This window comes from Neovison vison, chromosome 1, assembly GCF_020171115.1.
Source record: "Neovison vison isolate M4711 chromosome 1, ASM_NN_V1, whole genome shotgun sequence".
NCBI lineage: Eukaryota > Metazoa > Chordata > Mammalia > Carnivora > Mustelidae > Neogale > Neogale vison.
In genome coordinates, this window is record NC_058091.1 from 80,235,860 (window position 1) to 80,257,288 (window position 21,429).

Consider the following 21,429-nt stretch of genomic DNA (forward strand, 5'->3'; position numbering starts at 1 on the left):
AAATATAACATTTTGGATATATAACCTAAAATTTTCCAAGAAATTAAGCATTATCATTATTTTTTACACTGAATTTGATCATTAGTGTGCCTGAAATCTTTAAAGACAGCGTTGATTTTTTTAAATGTTATTTTCTAGGCATTAGTTGACCCTTGTATAATCAATATGGATTACATACCCACACATCTTCTACTTTGTGGGGAAGCATTTCTTTCTCTTAAGAGAACAATGGATATTTATTTGCCTGCTTAAAAATTCACGATCCTAACACAGACACACATAAAGTTATAGCATCTCTTTCCTTCACTCTTTTTTGAAAAATCTAATTGTTAATGATTAGCAGCCTTCAGAATAAATAAAAGTGTTTCTATATCATTATTTTCCAAAAACATTAATTAATACTTATAACTGGGCTTGAGGAATTCATGTATATGTGTGTTTTGTCTTACTTCAAATTAATGCCATAAATTTATACCTACTCCTTGCCCTGTAGCACTTTTAGTGATGATATTTTTTTTATTTACTCAGTGGAAAAAACTCCAGAGGTTTCTTTAATCACTATCAAAGTACTCCATGAAATAAATTCAGAGTCAGAAGAGATTCCTTCCTTAAAGGAAAGATGAACTCCACCCAGAAAACTGAAGTAAACTCAGAACAGTTTACAAGCTCACATCGTTTACTCTACAACCCTGCCTGACAATTATAAAGGACAAATGAAGTATAAAAGTCTTGAGGTAGATGATGAGAAAATAAAGGTAACAGAAGTTACAGGGAATATATGGTTAAAGTGTATGTTTTTCTTATCTTGTTTAGAACAAAAAGGTAGTCAATGGATTAGAGTTAATTATCGTCTATAGAATGTACTCTGGAAGCATTAGGGAGGAATATACTATTTTATAAAGACTGATATTTTACTCAGCAACACAAAGGAAAAAACAGCATCTATTTAATAGTAACCACTTAATGATATCATATGGATAAGTCCTTTTTAATGAAGCTGTGTACTTAGGAGCTCAATAATTGATAAATTATAATTATTGATAATTGATGAATAACTTTTTTTAAAAAAATATTTTATTTATGTACTTGACAGACAGAGATCACAAGTAGGCAGAGAGGCAGGCAGAGAGAGAGGAGGAAGCAGGCTCCCTGCTGAGCAGAGAGCCCAATGCAGGGCTCTATCCCAGGACCCCCTGGGATAATAACCTGAGCTGAAAGCAGAGGCTTTAACCCACTGAGCCACCCAAGCGCCCCTGATGAATAACTCTTAACTGAATAATTGAACCATAATTTTCATAGAAAAATATGTGTGTTTTCATAATAGAATTACCATAATGATGCACAGACCTATCTGACCAGGGTTTAAAGACCCATAATAGAATAAGAATGCTTAAACTCTTACTGATAGCCACAGAATAGACTGTGTGGGACTGAGGGGTGTTATCCAGTCTGTCACATGCATGTGTGCACACACACACACACTACATGCAAACAGTTTTGTGATAGAGATATTTTGGTGAAAGGAAACAATCGAGACAACATCCAAACTAAAAAATGCAGCACATATAATGGACAGGGCAAAACATAGAATTAAGAAAAAAGTAAGATAAAGAATTCAGTTGAAGTGAAAAGGAAGAAGAAGGAGGGGAGGAAGACGAAGAAAGAGAAGAGATTAGTTACGACCATGAGAAATGAAATCAATCTCTTCAGAAAGTTTGAATAAACTTCTAGACATGTAAAAATACTGGGTCAAAGGAAAGAAAGGCTTGATCTCTTGTAATATGTAGGATTGAGGACAAAACAATTTAATATAAACGTTAAGGGAAACCATATGCTGGAACCTCTCTTCTAGACCCCAGATTCCTACATAGGTAGTCTCATCCATGAGTGCTTGTCGAAATCGATGTTTTGGGGGGAGATAACGATAGAAAACTATATCACCATCCTGCCCACGGAAGACGCAGTTTAGGTTGAAAGATAAAAATAGACTGAAAATAGAGGTTGGAAGATGGTACATCATGCAAACAAAAAGTGTAAGAGAGCTGGGAACGCCTAGACTAATGTCAGACAAAATAGAACAAAAAAGTTACTAGAGATAGTGTGTATTATAATGAAAAAATCTTTATTCCACAAAAAATATATAAAAACTATATTATATATGCACCTAATAAAAATCATATATATCTTGATATGTTCTATATTAATAAAATAAAGGATAAAACCCACATGATCTTTTCAATAGATGCAGAGAAGATATTTGATGAATCCGACCTCACTTAGTGAGGTCTAAATCTATTTGACAAATTGGTAACAGATGGGGACTTCTTCAATATGATGAAAGACATCTACAAAATTCACAACTAAGATAACACTTTATGACAAAGGACTGAATGAATTCCCTGTAAGACCAGAGACAAGGAAAGGATGTCTGCTCTCATTACTTCTACTCAACATTGTACTAAAGATCCTGGCCAGGGCAATTAGTCAAGAAAATTAATTAAAAATCATCAGACTAGAAAGGGAAAAAAAAAGTTATTTTTGTTTTCAGATAACATGATTTGGTATATAAAAATCATGCCAGGGGCGCCTGGGTGGCTCAGTGGGTTAAAGCCTCTGTCTTCAGCTCAGGTCATGATCCCAGGGTCCTGGGATCGAGCTCTGTATCGGCTCTCTGCTCGGCAGGGAGCCTGCTTTCCCCTCTCTCTCTGCCTGCCTCTCTGCTACTTGTAATCTCTGTCTGTCAAATAAATAAATAAAATCTTTAAAAAAAAAATCATGCCAAAACATGAATGAATCTTGAAAACGTTATGCTATTGAAAGAAGCCAGTCACAAAAGACCACATACTATGTGATTCCATTTAGATGAAATTTTCAGAATAGGTAAATAACTAGAGACACAAATAGAACAGTGATTGTCTAGAACTTAGGGAATGGGTGCTTTGGAGGAAAATGGGAAATGACTTCTCAAGGGTGCAGGATTTATTTTTGTGGTGGTGGTGAAAACGTTCCAAATTTGACTATAGTGGTGTTGCATAATTCTGTAAATATACTTAAATCATCCAATAGTGTACTTTAAGTAGGTTAATTGTATGGTATGTAAATTATATCTTAATTAAGGCTTTTACATATAGGTGTTTTTAAAAAGTGAGTTAGGAGACACTATTGAGGAAGCTCAGCTATAGATTTTTCTGTTATGTATATTTCTTCCAGAATGAGAAGTCCACTAAAAATCCAAACTGTTAGATATCATTAAAACAATGAAGTAAACCAAAGGGAAACACGTAATTTATTATTTTATTAAGCAAAAAGTCTGTATCTGGGAATAATTTGCACCATAGTCCAAGATAGAAATAATGAATTTATAAAAAAAAGATTGATAGACCCCCAAAATTATGAGTAAGAATGGAAAGGAGTACATTCCTCTTACAAGAAGAGATAGAAAGATCTGACCTCTGGGTGCCTGGGTGGTTCAATGGGTAAGGCCTCTTCCTTCGGCTCAGGTCATGATCCCAGAGTCCTGGGATCAAGCCCCGCATTGGGCTCTCTGCTCAGCAGGGAGCCTGCTTCCCTTCCTCTCTCTCTGCCTGCCTCTCTGCCTACTTGTGATCTCTGGCTGTCAAATAAATAAATAAAATCTAAAAAAAAAAAAAAAAAAATCTGACCTCTTGCATTTGGATAACAAAAACCAGAGTAGGTATTCCTGAAATCCATGAGTTTCTGAATGGCACAACTAAAGTGAACAAAAACTTTTGTATGTTTAATGTTAATACAAAGGGACTAATTTATAAATCAATCTAGTAATCTGAAGATTAGTATGATGGACAATATTTATTAACCCTGTGAAAATTATAAAGGGAAAAGCTCATTTTAAAAGAGTTGGGAGGCCAGAAGGGGGAGCTCTCACTCTGTACCACTCCACATTGATCACAAGAAGTTGTTAATTACAAACCCTAGCAGAAGAGTCCTTAGCAGGAAAGAATCACCTGTTACAGGTCCCAAGAGGAAAAGATATACATTGCATCTCCTCTAAGAGATGGACGACTCCTCCAAATCAGACAATGAGCAACTGTCATCACCTTGAACTCCTCTTGTTTTTTCTCCAGTGGACTTTCATTCAAAACAATGCCTCCCCCCTTCCTCCTTCTTAACAAAACAATACGCTTCTCCTTTGTTGGACTTGTCTATGGTTTTGCCATAGCCTGTGTGTCCCAAATTCAATTCTCTGCTATTACTGAATAAACCTATTTTGCTGGGAAAATAACTGGCTTTTTTATTTTTAATGTTACCAACCCAAAATATGATAGCAGTAGAAAAATAATTTCATTCAAAGAGTTAAGACCCAATTAAGAACTATAAGTCCTTAGAAAACTTGTAAAAACTCAGTGATCTCTAGAGGGTTTTTTTGGTTTTTTGTTTGTTTGTTTTTCAGGTTGGCTACAGAGCACTTAGTATACATTATTAATCTGCTTTTCTCCAATACCCAACTACTAATTTCCTTAGATATTCTCTCAAATAACTTTATCTATTTCATCCTATCATTATAAAACCATAGTTTAAATCTTCTTAGATGAATTTGGAAACCTTGAGTCTGATTTGAAAAATGATACCTTATTTGTTATTAGGTTAATATCATCTTTGCCAAGACTAATTTTGTCCTTGTTTTAGAAGCTCTGCACCTTTTCAAAGTATAAATGAAGTAAGCAATTCTTTTTGTATTACTTGTTCTTTTCTCTTTACAGATCCCCTAATAACTTATTTCAATAATCTGCACACTGCTTTGATCCGATGTAGTTTGGAAATTCATTTTTCAAAGTAATCAAAGGAAATCATATTATTCATTCTTTTTAATCACACTTCCTCTATCCCTAGATATATAATAAGTTCATTTTTCCCTTTCTAAAGTTCAGAAAATTAAGATTCTTTTTTCATCAATATATAATGAATGCCCAATCTTAACAATTCTGAAGGGTACATAGGTCTTGAGACTTACAAATATTGGGCCACCAGTGTTTTGGCTATCCAAAATGTAGAGTGAACCCCACAGATGGGGGGGGGAGAATATTCCCAAGTGTAAAAAGGAATCTCATATTATTCTACCCATGGTATTTCAATAGGTCTGGATGTGTACCAAGGTGTAAGGGAGATAGGAATGTGTTGCTTTACTAGACAAGCAGCCTCGCTGGTGAAAGCAACCATTTTGTAGGCACCATCCTTCCTCTTCTAATTTGTGCTAAATGCTTCACACAATATCTCTGAGGCAGGTTCCATTCTTATCCCCAGGCTATTCTGAAGACCCTAGCAGGGTCATAGCTAGCCAGAGAGATTGGCAGAGTAGGATTGAAACCCTGATCAGCTGTCTAATCTCAGATGGTATGCTCTCAAACAAGGTACTAGTCAGCCTTCCAGAGTTGGGGGAGGCGTTCTGAAATATTCTAAGCCAGGATACTCTGACTTGGAATAGTTTTCCTATCATCCTGATTAATAAATATACTTACAACAAGAAAAGATGAGGGATATCTGGGTGGCTCCATCAGATAAGTGTCTGCCTTTGGCTCAGGTCACAATCCCAGGGTCCTGGCTTGGAGTCCTGTATCAGACTCCTTGTCAGTGAAGAGCTTGCTTCTCCTCTGCCTGCTGTTCCCCTTGCTTGTGCTGTCTCTCTCTCTGGCAAAGAACAACAACAACAAAAGAAAAATCTTTAAAAAAAATAAAAAAGACAAGAAAAGATGAATGGGTATTTTTCCAGGCAAAATGACAAGCAGGTCTACACCAGTTCCTTTAAGGTCAAAATTATTTCTATGAGACCCCAGCTCTCACTGACCATAAATGCAATTTCAGATTTTTTTTTTTTTAACATTACTGGGCTGTTTTGGTGTATTAGGTATGAGCTCACTATGGTGAGGAATCCTAATGCACAGGATTGGATTTGTTTCCTCTTCACTGATCTTTGGCCTATCTGTATCTTCAGCCGTGAGCAAACAGTCACATATGAATTTTTATCAGATAATGTGTTCATATCCATAAGACATTTCCCCAGCACTTATTGGCATATCTTGGCTTAATCCACATATTTGTTCAGGAAAAATAGTGTACAAATCCCTAAAATAAAATTGTTTAGGAAATAACATTATTTGTAAGCATAGTTTGACAGCTCTGCATTCATATCCCATTAAGATGTCCATGGTGCAATATATTTTAAGATAGCCTTCAGGTTTATCTTTACATTTACAAAACAAATGAAAATTCCCAGAGTCTACTAGTGCAAAAACACTATAAATGTGCAATATTTCTGTTTCTGTGGAGTTTTCTTACCAGCCATATTTGGTTATTGGATCTATATCTCCTTCCTTTGCTGTACTGAGTAAACCGCTCCCCAAGACAGTTGATTGCTGAATTAAAATCTGAGGAGGGAAAGAAATAAATTTGTACACTGTTTGTACGGCAATATATTCAGCAGTGTACTGTAAGACATTATGAGTTAAAGTAATGTCGTAGAATGCTAGCAACAAAGAATTTAGAGCAGACTCAGAGGGAACTCATAATCATAAAGTCATCCTTAGACAAGGATAATAAAAACACAGTTACAGTAAACAGACTGAGTCCTCAATAACACCGGATAAATCACAAGGTGAAAAATGGGAAAAGCAAACTGCAGATATCATTTGAGCAGGGTAGAGAGAAATTATCAAACAATGAGGTAATAGAAATGTCACAACACTGGAGCCAGTGTTCATTACAACTCCTCTCAGTGCCATTCATTTCCCTTAAAGGTCAAAGAAACTTTGGGAATGATGTTTCCTTTCTTTTTTCTTCTTCTATTTTTAATTCTTTCTGTAAAAGTCTCATCTGAGATCCAACTAGAAAGGTGCAATAACAACTCCTGGCTGGGAGAAGAAAGTAAACACATTTTCTCCTGAAACTGATGATATGACCCACTATTCTTAAAAATTCTGTTGTGGGGCGCCTGGGTGGCTCAGTGGGCTAAGCCTCTGCCTTCGGCTCGGTCATGACCCCGAGGTCCTGGGATGGAGCCCCACATCGGGCTCTCTGCTCAGCGGGGAACCTACTTCCTCCTCTCTCTTTGCCTACCTCCCTGCCTACTTGTGATCTCTCTCTGTCAAATAAGTAAATAGAATCTTAAAAAAAAAAAAATCTGTTGTTATTAGAAAAGGAAAGAGAAGCATCAATAAATGCAGATGAGCTTGTTCATAACCTAGTTCACAGAAAGTCATCATGAGAAATAAATTCTCTAGTAATTCAAAGGCAGAATTCCCACTCTAGACCCCATGGAAGATAGACAGTGAAATGCCGGGACATTAACTTTGTTTAGAAATCATGGAAGATCTTCCCCAACTAATGACAGAATTCAATCTCCCTGGCCTTATCAAACTAGCACAAGGTTCCAATTTTAAGGAACCTCTATTTTATTAACCACCTTTACCAGCATTATATAGCATGAGCAACACATCATGCACAATAATGAGAAAATCTAGGAATATTAAATCTGGGGCAAAAGTCTTTTTAAGAGTCAAAAGTGATCAGTCTGAACCACTAGGGTCTTGGCTAAAAGATAAAGAAACCTAATTCAAGTTTCTCTTTTGTAATTAAAGAAATGTAATCTTTGACTTTAGAAATTATTTCATTTTGGAAGTATTTGATTAAATCTGTTTGTGATAATAACTTTTGACCGTAGACTGCCAAGGAGCCATCAAGAGTCACAAAGACCCAAAACAATGGTAGGAGAGGTGAGATAGGCAATCACATGTCAGGAGCCACTGTTACCAGCTCTTGACCATTTGGTGGATTCTGTCCAAGTAACCAATTTTAACTCACAAGTGACACCAGATTCGACATCTGTCTATGAATTAGTTATATATAGCCTAAGCTACTGTGAAAGAGATGCAAAAACATAGCAATTTAAATAAGATAGGTTTTTTTTTTTTTTTCAATTTTTCTCTCACAAAATATTCAGAGGAAATGAGCAGTCCAGGGCAGGTAGTCAAATCTGCTCCACAAAAACACCCAGGGACTCAGGTTTGTATAAAGATCACTCATTCTTATTAGAAAGGTGAATTTCTGCCTTTTCTTTCTAGGTATAATGTTGGTGGTTGGTCCACTTGTCATCATCTTCTATACAATGAGATGGCAGAAAGAAGGAAGTGAAGGAAAACCAGCATTTACTGGCCTGACAATAGTTCATGTCACCTCTACTTCCATTAGTGACAGCACCAAATCTAGCTACAAAAGATGTTGGCAAAATAAAACAGAGAAATAGTGAAGAAAAATAATGAATTGTCCCCATCACATATTATTTTCTGATTACAGAAGTGGAATGTTAAAATTTGAAGCAACTCACTCAGTCAATGTGTTTTAAAAGTGGACCTCATATAACATTTTCCAACAGATTTTAGTAGACCTCATATAACATTTTCCAACAGATTTTAGTTTTACATATATTCCAAGGATAACAGTTATGAAATATAGCTTAACCTGGATGTACTAAATGTGGTGATACTCTGCTTTTGTTCATAAGTACCTATGATACTGCAGTTAATGGAGTCTCTATCTTTTCATCAGAATTAGGGCAATAGACACATTTAACAGCAAAATTCCCCTGTGCCAACTGTGGTAAGAAAACAAGTAGCATAGTATATGTTAACATGATAGTGAATCATTTAAAAATGGGAATGAAGAGTAAGTCAAGAACCATAATTTTGTATCTCTTATGATTCTATTTTATATTCTAAATGATACCATATTTTTTGTCAATAAATTATTTTTAACAAATTTATTGTGTCATTATTTCAGCTCTTTGTCAAATTCAAAAACTCAACAAAATGGATAAAGATCATGTAAATGCTGAAGTATTTTGCTATCTATTTTGGATTTGAATATCATAGGACATTTTGATCTTATTGAGTCCTTGAAGATAATATGATAGAGTAAATTACATTCTTCCATTTCCCTGTCCCCCATAGGAGGATTATTTATCAGCATTCATTTTCATGTGACCTATAAGTATACTTGCACAAGAATTTACAGCAGTTGGGGCACCTGGGTGGCTCAATTGGTTAACCATCTGGTCACTATTTCGGGTCCTTGAATTGAGGCCCACATTGGGATCCCTGCTCAGTGGGGAGTCTGCTTCACTCACTCCTCTTGCCCCTCCCCCCATTCATGTGCCTTCTCTCTCTCTCAAGTAAATAGAATATTTTAAAAAATTTACACCAGCTTAACCATGTTACCTGTTTTAGCCAATAAAATGTAGGAAGAGTGGCCAGTATTCAAAGTCAGAACAAAAGCTTTATCAGAGATTGTGTGGCTTTGCCAGTTCTTTTGCCTTTTCCCTATGCCTCAGTACTTCTGAGTCTTAGAAAGATGCTACTCTTTCAGTCTGGATCCTAAAATAAAATGAAATCTCCATAGCAGCAGAGCTTCTATTGCCCTATGTGATGGTTAATTTCATGTATCAACTTGAGTGGGCCACAGAGTGCCCAGACATTTGGTCAAACATTATTCTGGGTGTGTCTGTGGGGGTGTTTACCAATAAGATTAACATTTGTATCAGCAGACTGAGTCAAATAGATGGACCTCCCTAATGTAGGTGGACCGCATCCAATCAGTTGCAGACCTGAATAGAACAAAAAGATTCAACCTTCCCTAAGTAAGCAGGAAGTCCCTCCCAGTTCCCTGACTTCCTATACACACACACACACACACACAATACTTATATACATACATACACATACATATAGGGCTTTCCAGAATGTCATATAGTTGGAATCATACAGTATGAGTCAGATTGGGTTCTTTTCACTTAGTAATATTCATTTAAGGTTTCTCCATGTCTTTGCATACTTTGATAGCTCATTTCATTTTAGCATTGAATAATATTCTATTGTCTAGATTTACCACAACTTATTTATCTATTCTTCTATTAAAGTTGCTTCTAAGTTTGGTAATTATGAGTCTTGGTGGCTTAAAAGTTTAGGCAATTATGAATAAAGCAAGTATAAAGATCCATGTGCAAGTTTTTGTTTAGACAAAAATTCAACTAATTTGGACAAATATCAAGGAATGTTACTGCTGGATTATATGGTAAGAACATGTTTAGTTTTAGAAGAAATGGTTGAATGGTCTTTCAAAATGACTGTATAATTTTGCATTACTATCAACATTCTTCAACATTTGGTATTGTCAGTGTTTTGGATTTTTGCCAATTCAAAAGATGTGTAGTGACATCACATTGCTGTTTTAACATATGAGTTGAGTTTATTTTCACATACCTATTTGTTATCTGTATATCTTCTTTGGAAAGATGTCTATTAAGGGCTTTGGCCCACTTTTTAATCAGGTTATTCATTTTCTTATTGTTCAGTTTTAAGTATTATTTGTATATTTTGGATAACAGCCCTTCAGCAGATATGGGTTTTGCAAATATTTCCTACCAGTCTATGGCTTGTCTTCTCATTCCTTTGACAGTATCTTAAGCAGAGCAGAACTTTTTTTTTTTTTAATTTTAATAAATTCCAGACAATCAGTTATTCTTTCATGGATCATGCCTTTGATGTTGTATCTAAAAAGTCACCACCAAATCCAAGGTTGTCTAGATTTTCTCCTACATTATTTTCTAAGTGTTCTACATTGGCATTTTACATTTAGGATTGTGATCTATTTTGAATTAATTATTATGAAGGTTATTAGATTTGTGCTTAGGTTCTTTTTTTCATGCAGATATTTTAGTTATATTTTTATTTCTTATTTTTATTTTTTAAAGATTTTATTTATTTACTTGACAGACAGAGATCACAAGTAGGCAGAGAGGCAGGCAGAGAGAGAGGAGATAGCAGGCTCCCTGCTGAGCAGAGAGCCTGATGCAGGGCTCAATCCCACGACCCTGGGATCATGACCCGAGCCGAAGGCAGAGGTTTTAACCCACTGAGCCACCCAGGCACCCCTTTAGTTATATTTTTAATCATCTTTTTGAGGTATAATTTATAAGATAAAATTTAATAATTTGAAGTATTTTGATCATATTTGATAAATATAAACAGATATTTAAATGCCCTCACTCCCTAAATTTTCCTTGTGCCTATTTGCATGAATTCCTTCCCTTTAACCATAGACCCTGGCAACAACTAATCTGCTTTCTGCAATGATAGTTTTGCCATTTCTAGAATTTTACATAAATGGAATTATATAACATAGAGTCTAGGCTGACTAACTAGAATCTCTTGTTTTTTAAGAAGTCTTTGAGATTTATTCATGTTGCCATGTGTATCAATAATTTGTTCTTTCTGATTACTGAATAATAATCCATTATATGGTAAATATTTTTCTATTTATTAGTTGACAGACATTTGGGTTGCTTCCAGATTTTTGATATTATAGATAAAACTGCTAAAAAAATTCATGTACTGATGTCTGTGTGAATACATTTTCTTTCCTTGTCTAAATAAGAAAGAATGGAATAAGTAGATCATATGAAAAGTACATGTTTAACTACATAGGAAGCTGCCAACCTATTTTCCAAAGTGGCTACACCATTCCATTTTTCTACAAGCAATATATATGAGATTTCCATTTGCTCCACAACCTTACCAACACCTGTTCTTGTCAGCCTTTTAAATTCTACCTAGTCTAGTGGGTATGTATGATATCTCCTTGTGGTTTAATTTGCATCCCCAATGAATGATAATGCCAGGAATATTTTAATCCATTTATTTGCCAATGTGATGCAAATATATTCTTCCAGACTGTGTATTACATTTTCATTTTCCTAACCATGATTTAGAACATTTTTTTTAAAAATTTTATTAACTAAAATTTAACAATGTTTCTTTTATGATTCATACCCTTTAAAAGTTATTTTCCTGAAACAAAATCACAAATATTTTCTTCGGTTTTTTTTCAAACATTTTATAGTTTTATCTCTTACATTTATATCTCTTATTCATTTCAAGGTGACTTCTGTATGGTGTGAAGTTAAAGCTGAAAATTGTTTTTATCCCAGGATTCCCAAGTATTGCAGCACCATTCATTGAAAAGACGAGCTTTTCCCTAATATATCTCCATGGTATTTTATTCAAAATCAGTTACCACTTGTATGTTGGCTTTTTTCTGAACTTTATTCTGTTTCACTGTTGTATATATTTTTTTAAGATTTTATTTATTTATTTGACAGAGGGAGAGAGAGAGATCACAAGTAGGGAGAACAGAAGGCAGACGGAGAGGGGGAAGCAGGCTCCCTGCTGAGCAGAGAGGGGCTTGATCCCAGGACCCTGAGATTGTGACCTGAGCCAAAGGCAGAGGCTTAACCCACTGAGCCACCCAGGTGCCCCTGTATATGTTTATTCTTACACAAAATTCACGCCTTTTACAGGATTGAGATCAGAGAGTACAAGTCTTCCAAGTTCATTCCTTTCAAAAATTTTTAGCTATTTTATGTGTTTTTACATTTTCATACAAATTTTTAATGCAGTTTGTCAATTTCTTTTTTTTTTTTTTACTTATTTATTTGACAGATAGAGATCACGAGTAGGCAGAGAGGCAGGCAGAGAGAGAGAGGAGGAAGCAGGCTCCCTGCTGAGCAGAGAACCCGATGAGGGACTTGATCCCAGGACCCCGATATCCTGACCTGAGCTGAAGGCAGTGGCTTAACCCACTGAGCCACCCAGGCGCCCCAGTTTGTCAATTTCTTAAACTAGTCTGTTGTCATTGTAATTGGGAATACATTAAACCTATAAATCAGTTCAAATCAATATTGAGTGTTCTAAATCATAACCATGAAATATTTCTCTATTTCATTTGTTTTCTTTAATTTCTATCAGCAATATTTTGTAGTTTTCACTACGCTAGTATTGCACTTTTTTTACCATTATGCCCAAACAGTTCTTACTTATTGATACTATTACAAGTCTATTACAAGTAACACTTAATTCAATCTCCAACTACTCATACACAGTATTATAATGAATGATATTATTGATTTTCATATATTGACGATATTTTGTGTGATGTTAAGAAAACTCATTAGTTCTAGTAGTTTTTTTATAGATTATTTCATATATTTTACACAAATTATCTATCATGTTTATCTAATCTATATGTGTTTTTATTATCTACTTTTCTTGCTTTACCTTGTTGCCCTGGCAGAAATTTACAGTAAAAATGTCAACTATAACTGGTAAGATTAATAGGATTGTCCATGGTCTCATATTAGGGAAAAAGCATCCATATTTCAGCATTTAGCATGATGTTGATTGTAGGTTTTTCTTAGATAAATTTTATCAGTTTGAGAAAATAGCCTATTGTTCATTTTTTACCAAGAGATTTTATGAATGACTTTTTAAATTTGTCTGATGCTTCTTCTATCTCCATTGAAATGATCATGCCATTTTCTACTTTAGTCTGTTGATGAGGTGAATTATAGTAATTAATATTTTGAATATTAAATGAACCTACCTTGCATTACTGGGATAATCTTATTGATCATAATGCATTATGTTTTCTTGATAGTTTTGAATTTGATATCCTAGTATTTTAATAAATATTATTGCATCTATATTTATGATGAAAATCTTATTGTAATGTTCTTTGTTTGTAATATCTTTGTCTGTTTTTGGTTACCATATCTTAATTGGGCCTAGTATCTATCATGCAATCATATTCAAAATGCACCAGATAGATAAATCTCATGTTTGTTTTTTCCCCCCAGGATCCCATCCAGGATACCACATTGGATTTAGTCATCATGTCTCTTTAGTCTCCTCTTGGCTGTGAGAGTTTCTCAGACTTTGTTTTTGATGGCTGTGACAGTTTTGAGGATTACTTGGCAGGCATTTTATAAAATTTCCCTTAATAGGTATTTGTCTGATATTTTATTCATGATTAGATTGGGATTAAAGGTTTTGTAAGAAAGACTATGGTAGTGGGGACCTGGGTTGCTCAGTCAGTTAAGCACCTGATTCTTGGTTTTGACTCAGGTCATGATCTCAGAGTGGAATGATTGAGCTCCAAGTTCAGTGCAGAATCTGCTCAAGATTCTTTCCCCTGCCTCCTCTGCCCCTCCCCCGACTCTCTCTCAAATAAATGAATAAATCTTTTTTTTTTTTTTTAAGGCCATATATTAAAGTACCATTTTGTGGGGCATTTGGGTGGCTCAGAGGTTAGGTATGTGCCTTTGGCCCAGGTCATGATCCCAGGGTCCTAGGATTGAGCCCTGTATCCGGCTCCCTGCTCAGTGGGCAGTTTGCTTTTCCCTCTCCCTCGGTTGCTCCCCCTGCTTGTGCTATCCCTCTCTCCTGTAAAATAGATAAAATATATTTTTAAAAAGTACCATTTTCTACCATAATATCAAGAATACATAGTATCGCCATGATTTATCACTGTTAGTTTTGACCTGAATCACTTGGCCACAGCATGGTTTATCTGATGTCTCCACTGTAAATTACAGTTACTTTTTTTCCCCTCCCTTTCCACAACTGTACTTTCCGGAAGGAAGTTACTTGTATAGTCCATACTTAAGGAATGAGGAGTTGTGGTACACCTCCTTCAGAAAGAAGTATCTATATAAATTACTTTGAGTTCTTCTATAATGGAGATGTAGTAGCTCATCCTTCATTTGTTTACTTCTTTGTCTAATCATTTATTTGTATCAGTACAGACACATGGATATTTACATTATATTTTGGATTATAATCCTAAACCATTTTATTTGTTGTTCAAATTGTTCCAGCTTTGGCCATTGGTAGTGATTTCATTTGGTTTGAATATCCCTTTAACATAAACACATAATTGTCAAGTTTTTATTTTTACCACTTTCTTACTTTGGACATTATAAAACCCTCCAGTTTCATTGTACATTTCTTGTTGCAGTCCTAGAATTAGCCATTCCTCCAAAGAGCCTTGTATGTATTTTTAAATGTAGTATTCATTTACTTATAGAACTGTGAACCTTGATCCTTTCAGTAATAATCTATAACTATAATGTATATAAATGATATTGTATCACATTTTATAATATAACTTCAAGCATGAACTGAAAAAAAAAATTGCTAACATAGCTTTTTAAAACTCTTGTTTCGAAGTTCATATTTAGGCACCATTGCCTTGATGAACTAAAGGCAGTTCAGATATTTATAAAATGAAGCTCACTTATGAAAATTAAGGCAATTCAGGATGCCAAATACCTTCATACCTAACTCTTCCCCACATCCCCTAAACTGTTATCTAATATTTTCCATCCCCTTATTTATTACAAGTTTATGGCTCTCCCCATCTCATTTAACTAGCAAGTAAGCAATTCCTTTATACATACTATTTTTAGAATTTTCAGCATTCTGTACATATACGAAGTATATTTTAATGAACTTGTGTTTACAGAATCATTTATATAACATAGTAAAACATAATAGTACATTTTATCATATTTAAAAATTTTAAATTTCATATTATGTTCTCCTTATACCAACAGAGAAATCACTATATTCAAACTGAAAGATTAAACATGAAAACACAATGCATTTAAAAATTAGTATTTCTAGAGAAATGTTGCCCATGTTATATTCCATAAGTTCAGTCCCTTGAGTTGTCATTATATTGTTCAAATATAATTGGCTTTCAGATTTTATTTTGTAGTCTCCTCAGCATCCTGGTCATTACTAAGTTAGTCATATTGTTCTATGAGCTCTTTTGGCAACATAACAGTAAGAGATTCAGAGACTAATACATCAAATTAAGGCCAAGTACTTAAAATTTATCATTAATATGGCCTATTGCTGAGTTTCCACTTTTTGTGAGAAATCAAAAAATACTGAGAGTAAGTAAAATATATCCATGACTCCAGGAAAGAGTTTAATGTTCACAGATATAAAAGTTGTAAAATATATAGGGCAGGAACTGAAAGGGATGCTTTATATTTCTTGCGTTCACATTATGACATAGGAAGAAACAACTCGTGTGCTATTTGAAGAACAATCATATATTTTCCTCCCATTTGGAAGAAGTAAAACTCTTGGAGTCTACCCCTGGAAGACTTTCCCCTTAACCATTACACTTTACTTTGACTCAAATACTTTTTATCCTTAAACCTGACCATCACCTTCAAAACCATTTCAGAAGGATATAATATAAAGGTTTACCTTGCCAACAAAGATAGTTTACTGAGGCATTTTTAATATAATTTGGCTCTTTCATGAAAAAGCCTCTTAAATTCAGATCTGGACAGATTAAAATCCTTTCATTCAACTCTCTATTATGTATTTGTCCTTTAAAACTCAAACTCTGTAGCAGGGCTTCTCCACTAGTCCCTGACTAAGCCTTTCATAAAGGTATTTTATTCATCATCTTTCAGAATCCAGGTGAAGCTAGTGTGTCAATCTCTGCTTATACAAAGTGCAATTAGACCTATTTTTTTGGCTTTCCTTTCTGACTTAGATTGGGATGTTGCATATCTTGCCAAAAAACAGAACTATTTTCAGATCTGCATTCCTTAGACCATGATGAGCATTCAGCCAGTGGTTTTTCTCTTGATTGTGGCATAATTTATACATAATTATATTTTGCAGTGCCTTGTTCTTGGTCTCAAACACAAATTTTGTTCCCTGCCCTTTTTATCTGAATGTAGATAGAATATTGTATCTTTTTTTAATAAAGTGGCTTTTTATTCTCCTCTTGTTCTAGAGTATAGTATCTTAATTAAGGCTGATATCCATCATGCAAACATACTTAAAACTCACCATGTCCAAACCAAACAATGCAAGTTTTTGCAATGTCAAAGATGCAACATAGGCTAAAGAAAAAAAAAAAAAAAAAAGAAGAAATGAATTTATGAATGGTTTGATTCAGTGGTGCCAGATTCTCTTAGTATATAAGCCACCCTCTTGAAATACATCTCCTAATTTTGGAATCTGCACTAAAACATTCCATAAATCATTTACTGTATAGAAGCACGGATGCTTATTAAATAGGACAGTTTAATCCAGTTATTAAGTAATCCAGTCTAGTGAAATAAAAAATAATACAATATCTTAAAAAGATCTCAGAAGACTACTTAAACATTGAGGGTGTCTGACCAAGGCAGTGAAAAATCCCAAGGCAATTGCTCAGCTATTTCTTTCACTGGATGAAAATGACCTTCCTAGTAGACTTGCATTCAATTATAGGCCTCTAGGTATTCTCAGTGGAAATTCGAAAATGAAAAAGTGAGATTAAGTGGTCACATTCCTATCAAGGCCTACCTTGTCATTTTTAGATTAACAATAAAATAGAAGTATATATATAAAACCTATAATCCATAGTTATCAATGTATTATAAAACCTCTGTGTGCCTAATAGTGTATACCATACATAATGCCTATACTCCTAAGTTTTAAAGTTATATAGAAAAACATAAATTTAAAGAGAAAAAAGGAAAGCTATTAAATAGTTAGACAATAGGTTTTTCAAGGGAAACTTAATTGGATTGGAATTATTTAAACTAGAGAATAATGGACTGGAGGGTGATTTACTGTTGAATATAGAGAGTATAATTATGAGGAGAATGCCAACTTGTTCAGCATACACCAAGAAAAAATTAGAAATGTATTAAATTTGGCAATTCCTTCTTCCTTCCTAGCCCCTGCCCCTGCCTCCATTCCCATCTTCTCTGTATGAATTTAAATTGTAAATAGGACATTATCATTTTAGGGTATGCATATCTAATCTTTTCAACAGAGTAGTGAAAATGCTTATCTTCCGTGTGAATATAAGATGGCATGCAGTAAATTTCTGATGAAGTGTTTAAAAAGAAAAAGCTGGTCATTGTAGTTATTCTTCAAAAAAATTCTTATATTTTGAAATAAAAAATATAAGAAGACAATAACTTTAAATACAATAGTTTTTTGAGGCATAGAATGAATAAATTACTTTAAACAAATGGAAAGAGAAAATGAGAGATAAAGTTGAGGTAGATACTTCCTACTGAAAAATGAACAGACTTCTTTAGAATATTGTTCTGTTTGTCAGTTTGTTTTTGCTTATTACACACCATCCTGAAACCTCTGTTTCTTCAAGTTGTACATTTCTCATTGTCAACCTGTGGTGGGGGGGAAATCACTTGCAGCCCCAAGTCTTTCTTTTCTCTGTTTATTTCCTTTAATATCTGGATATACATACTCCTGGTTAAATCTCCACGCTTCCCATACCAAATTTTTTGAACTTGGAATACTCCTTTTATTTCCATATATCATGGTTTTCAAAATCGTGCTATGATAGGCAGAATTCTAATTTGGCTCTCAAGATTCACACCCCCCAGTGTATATACCCTATATAATCCCCTCCCATTGAATGTAGGCATGGCCGGGGCATATTATAACCAAAGGGATTTTTGTAGATATAATTAAGCAGCAAATATTTTGATTTTGATTTAGTCAAAAACCCATTATCTGTGTGGACCTGACTTAATCAGGTTGGATCTCTAAAAATGAAGAGATTCAAAGCATGAGTAGAATTCTTCTGGTTTTGGAGACACAAAGTGCCATTTTGTAGAGAAGACCACACACTGGGGAACTGAGTAGTCTCTAGAAGCTAAGAACAGCTCCTGGCTAACAGCCAGGAAGAAGAATGGGAACCTCAGTCCTAAAATTACAAGGAATTAAATTCTGCCAAAGGCCATGTGATTTTGAAAGAGGATTCTAAGCTCCAGAAACATAGTTTGGCCAACACTTCAATGTCAGCCTTGCTAAATCCTGAGCAGAAGATCCAACCATACCATACCAAGAACTCTGACCTACAGAACTGTGAGATAATAAATTGGTCTTGTTTTAAATCAAGGTTTTTAGACTCAGTAGAAATTTGTTATAAAACAGTATACAAGATGAAATCCAGAAGTTGATACTTCACCTTCTTACTTTGAGTCACTCAGCAACCTTACACATCCCCCCACAAAAAATAAAACAAATCAGAAAAGGAGGGCAACTAACATTGCATTTCTCTGTTCCAAAATGTTAACTCTCAATATCTTCTGTCAGTTATTTCTCATTCATAAAAAGTCCAAGCAACCACATAAGAGTTGTTTAAGATAAAGAATAACAAGAGATATTAAAAAATGACTTTTCTTGAAAATCTTACTTTCGTGCTCCCTGGAAATTTGCCTTGCAATCAATCATGCCATCTGTGTGGGCCTAGGCAGAGAAAAACCTCAACTGTAGACAGTGTCGACCTTCCTGCTTATTTCATTCCACCATACCTAGATGCAGCCTTATAATATCTTAGCAGGCCTGCAAAGTTTTAGGACTCCCTATTGGACATAAACTGTGACTTCTACAGTTAGGCATCTTTCAAGATTCCGGTTCTATTTCCATTATCTTTGTTACAAAATAGTTGTTGGCAGTAAGTAGAAAGAAAAACTTGATGACAGTGTCTTTGCCACTTCTGCAATTTTTTTCTCTCTTCTTATAAGACCAGTAAACTGCAATGCCAATGATTTCACCCTTTTTCTGCTTAATAAAACATGGCTAAGGATTATTTGCTTTTCTCTTTCAAATATACCCTGCCGTTTGATGACAGTTATGGATTGACAAAGCCACAACTTCAAATGTAAGATATAACATTACACTACACAAATGCCTGGTTCCATCTGAAGGAGGTCATTAGAAACTCTTTGATAATGATGAATCTAAGCAAAATGTGCTGCCTAAAAATTCCTTTTCAAAGAGTAATTCTTTCAATTTAGGCCAGATTTTCCTTAACCCAACCCTTAGTCTTCTCTTATAAATCAATTATTTTCACATCCTTCAAGAAAGGATGATGCTGACAGATGAGCGACATTATTAAGTACCCTCTGACCCAGCTGATTCTAATTACCATAATGCCTGTCAGCAAATTCTAGGCCTTTGCTGTTGTGATCATGGAAACCTATGTAAAAGCTTAACCTGGATCCTAATATAGGAAGTTATTTCCACAACTTTTGGTTAATGGATTGTGCATTTATGCTAGACTATGTGAAGTAAGGAAGTAAAGAGACAATTCCTTATTACATTATTACAGAAAAGCCTTAGAAACCACATAATGGTCATATCGAAAGACCATTAACATTCTTAGAGTGAATTCCATGAAAGCATGTCATATTTGTTCAGTTCAAATGTGGAGGAAAGTTTTATAGCAGCTGAATTTCAAAGTAACACCTTCCACAGACAGCATTTTGGTGTGGAAAGTCCTGCATACATTCATTATGCACTCATACGCTGTAATATAAGTGCCTTCCTGACTCAAAATGGGTGACTGTCTTCTTAGAATTTTGATAGAAATTATTTTCTCCTACCTTTTATGAATGACTTTTGTATTATATCAGTTCTCTTAATGAGTAACGCAAAATGTCAAATGCTGAAAGGAAAAGAAACACATTTATGTATTGTTAGTTTAGCAATGAATTCAGACCCACAAGGCAAAAACACTGTAACTTAAGTCCATCTTACAAAAGCCGAACTAGATTTTCAGAAAAGGATTGAAATACCTGATTGCGCATTCACACAAGCAATCAGCTAGGGAAAAAAAGAATAAAAAAGACATTTCCTAATGTCCACGGCATTTTGTCTGTTTCCAGGGATGAGTTCCAGGCCTTAGGCCATGATAATCATGTTTCCTGCCCTGTCCCTGACCTCCTATTCTATATTACCTCTTTCCTGTTAGTATTAAGTAGAAAACACCTGCCTAACCGCCTAAAGCTTCATGCTAAATGCTGGCACAATACAGCTAAATGGGCTGAATGCAGCCCAGCATAGAACCTTCCAAACATGTGCTTGAAATGCACTGAGAGAAGCATTTTTATGCAAAAATGACAGAAAATGTAATCGAAAAGAAAACCTCAAACAAAGCCATAGCCAGATGGTGTCCTTTATTGGGGACCAGCTTATATTTCTGAGCTTTTGAAAATGTCACAGCTTATTGCTGCTCAATTCTAGATTTACATCTGAAATTTGGGAGAAACCCGTCTCATGTGAATATTATGATCCCCTTCACATTTGTCTTGTAATTAACCATTTGGAAAATGCTTTCAATTTTTTGAAACAATTTTTTGTACAATTTTGTTCAGACAATATATGTTCATCATAGAAAAATAAGAAGCAACATGAAAAACTGTAACAGTAAAAATTAAAAGAAAAATTTTACTGAGTATGCCATTATTCATATTTTGCTTTATACATCTATTTTTCCTATGCATTCAAGCAAGTATGTTAGAAAGTTTGCAAAAATGAAGTTAAACTGTATAGAGATTTACGTATTTTCTTGTTAAATTGAAAATTGTGAACATTTTCCCGTGTCAAAAAACACATACATTCAAATGAACATTTTAAATTGTTGGGTACTATTCCACTTAAAGATTATCACATGATATAATCACCAGGATAAATTGTGGGCTGTTTTGTTTTGCTATTTCTAACAATGCTG

The 21,429-nt window shown here is 34.6% G+C and overlaps 1 long non-coding RNA gene across 1 annotated transcript; it reads right to left on the reverse strand.

Annotated features, from left to right (window-relative positions):
- Positions 1-5,572: 5,572 nt before the first annotated feature.
- Positions 5,573-16,777, reverse strand: LOC122899316. Its single transcript, XR_006383103.1, has 3 exons — positions 16,740-16,777; positions 6,313-6,401; positions 5,573-5,664 (listed from the first exon to the last, which is right to left on the reverse strand). It is a non-coding gene; the product is annotated as an uncharacterized LOC122899316 (long non-coding RNA).
- Between the last annotated feature and the right edge of the window lie 4,652 nt (positions 16,778-21,429).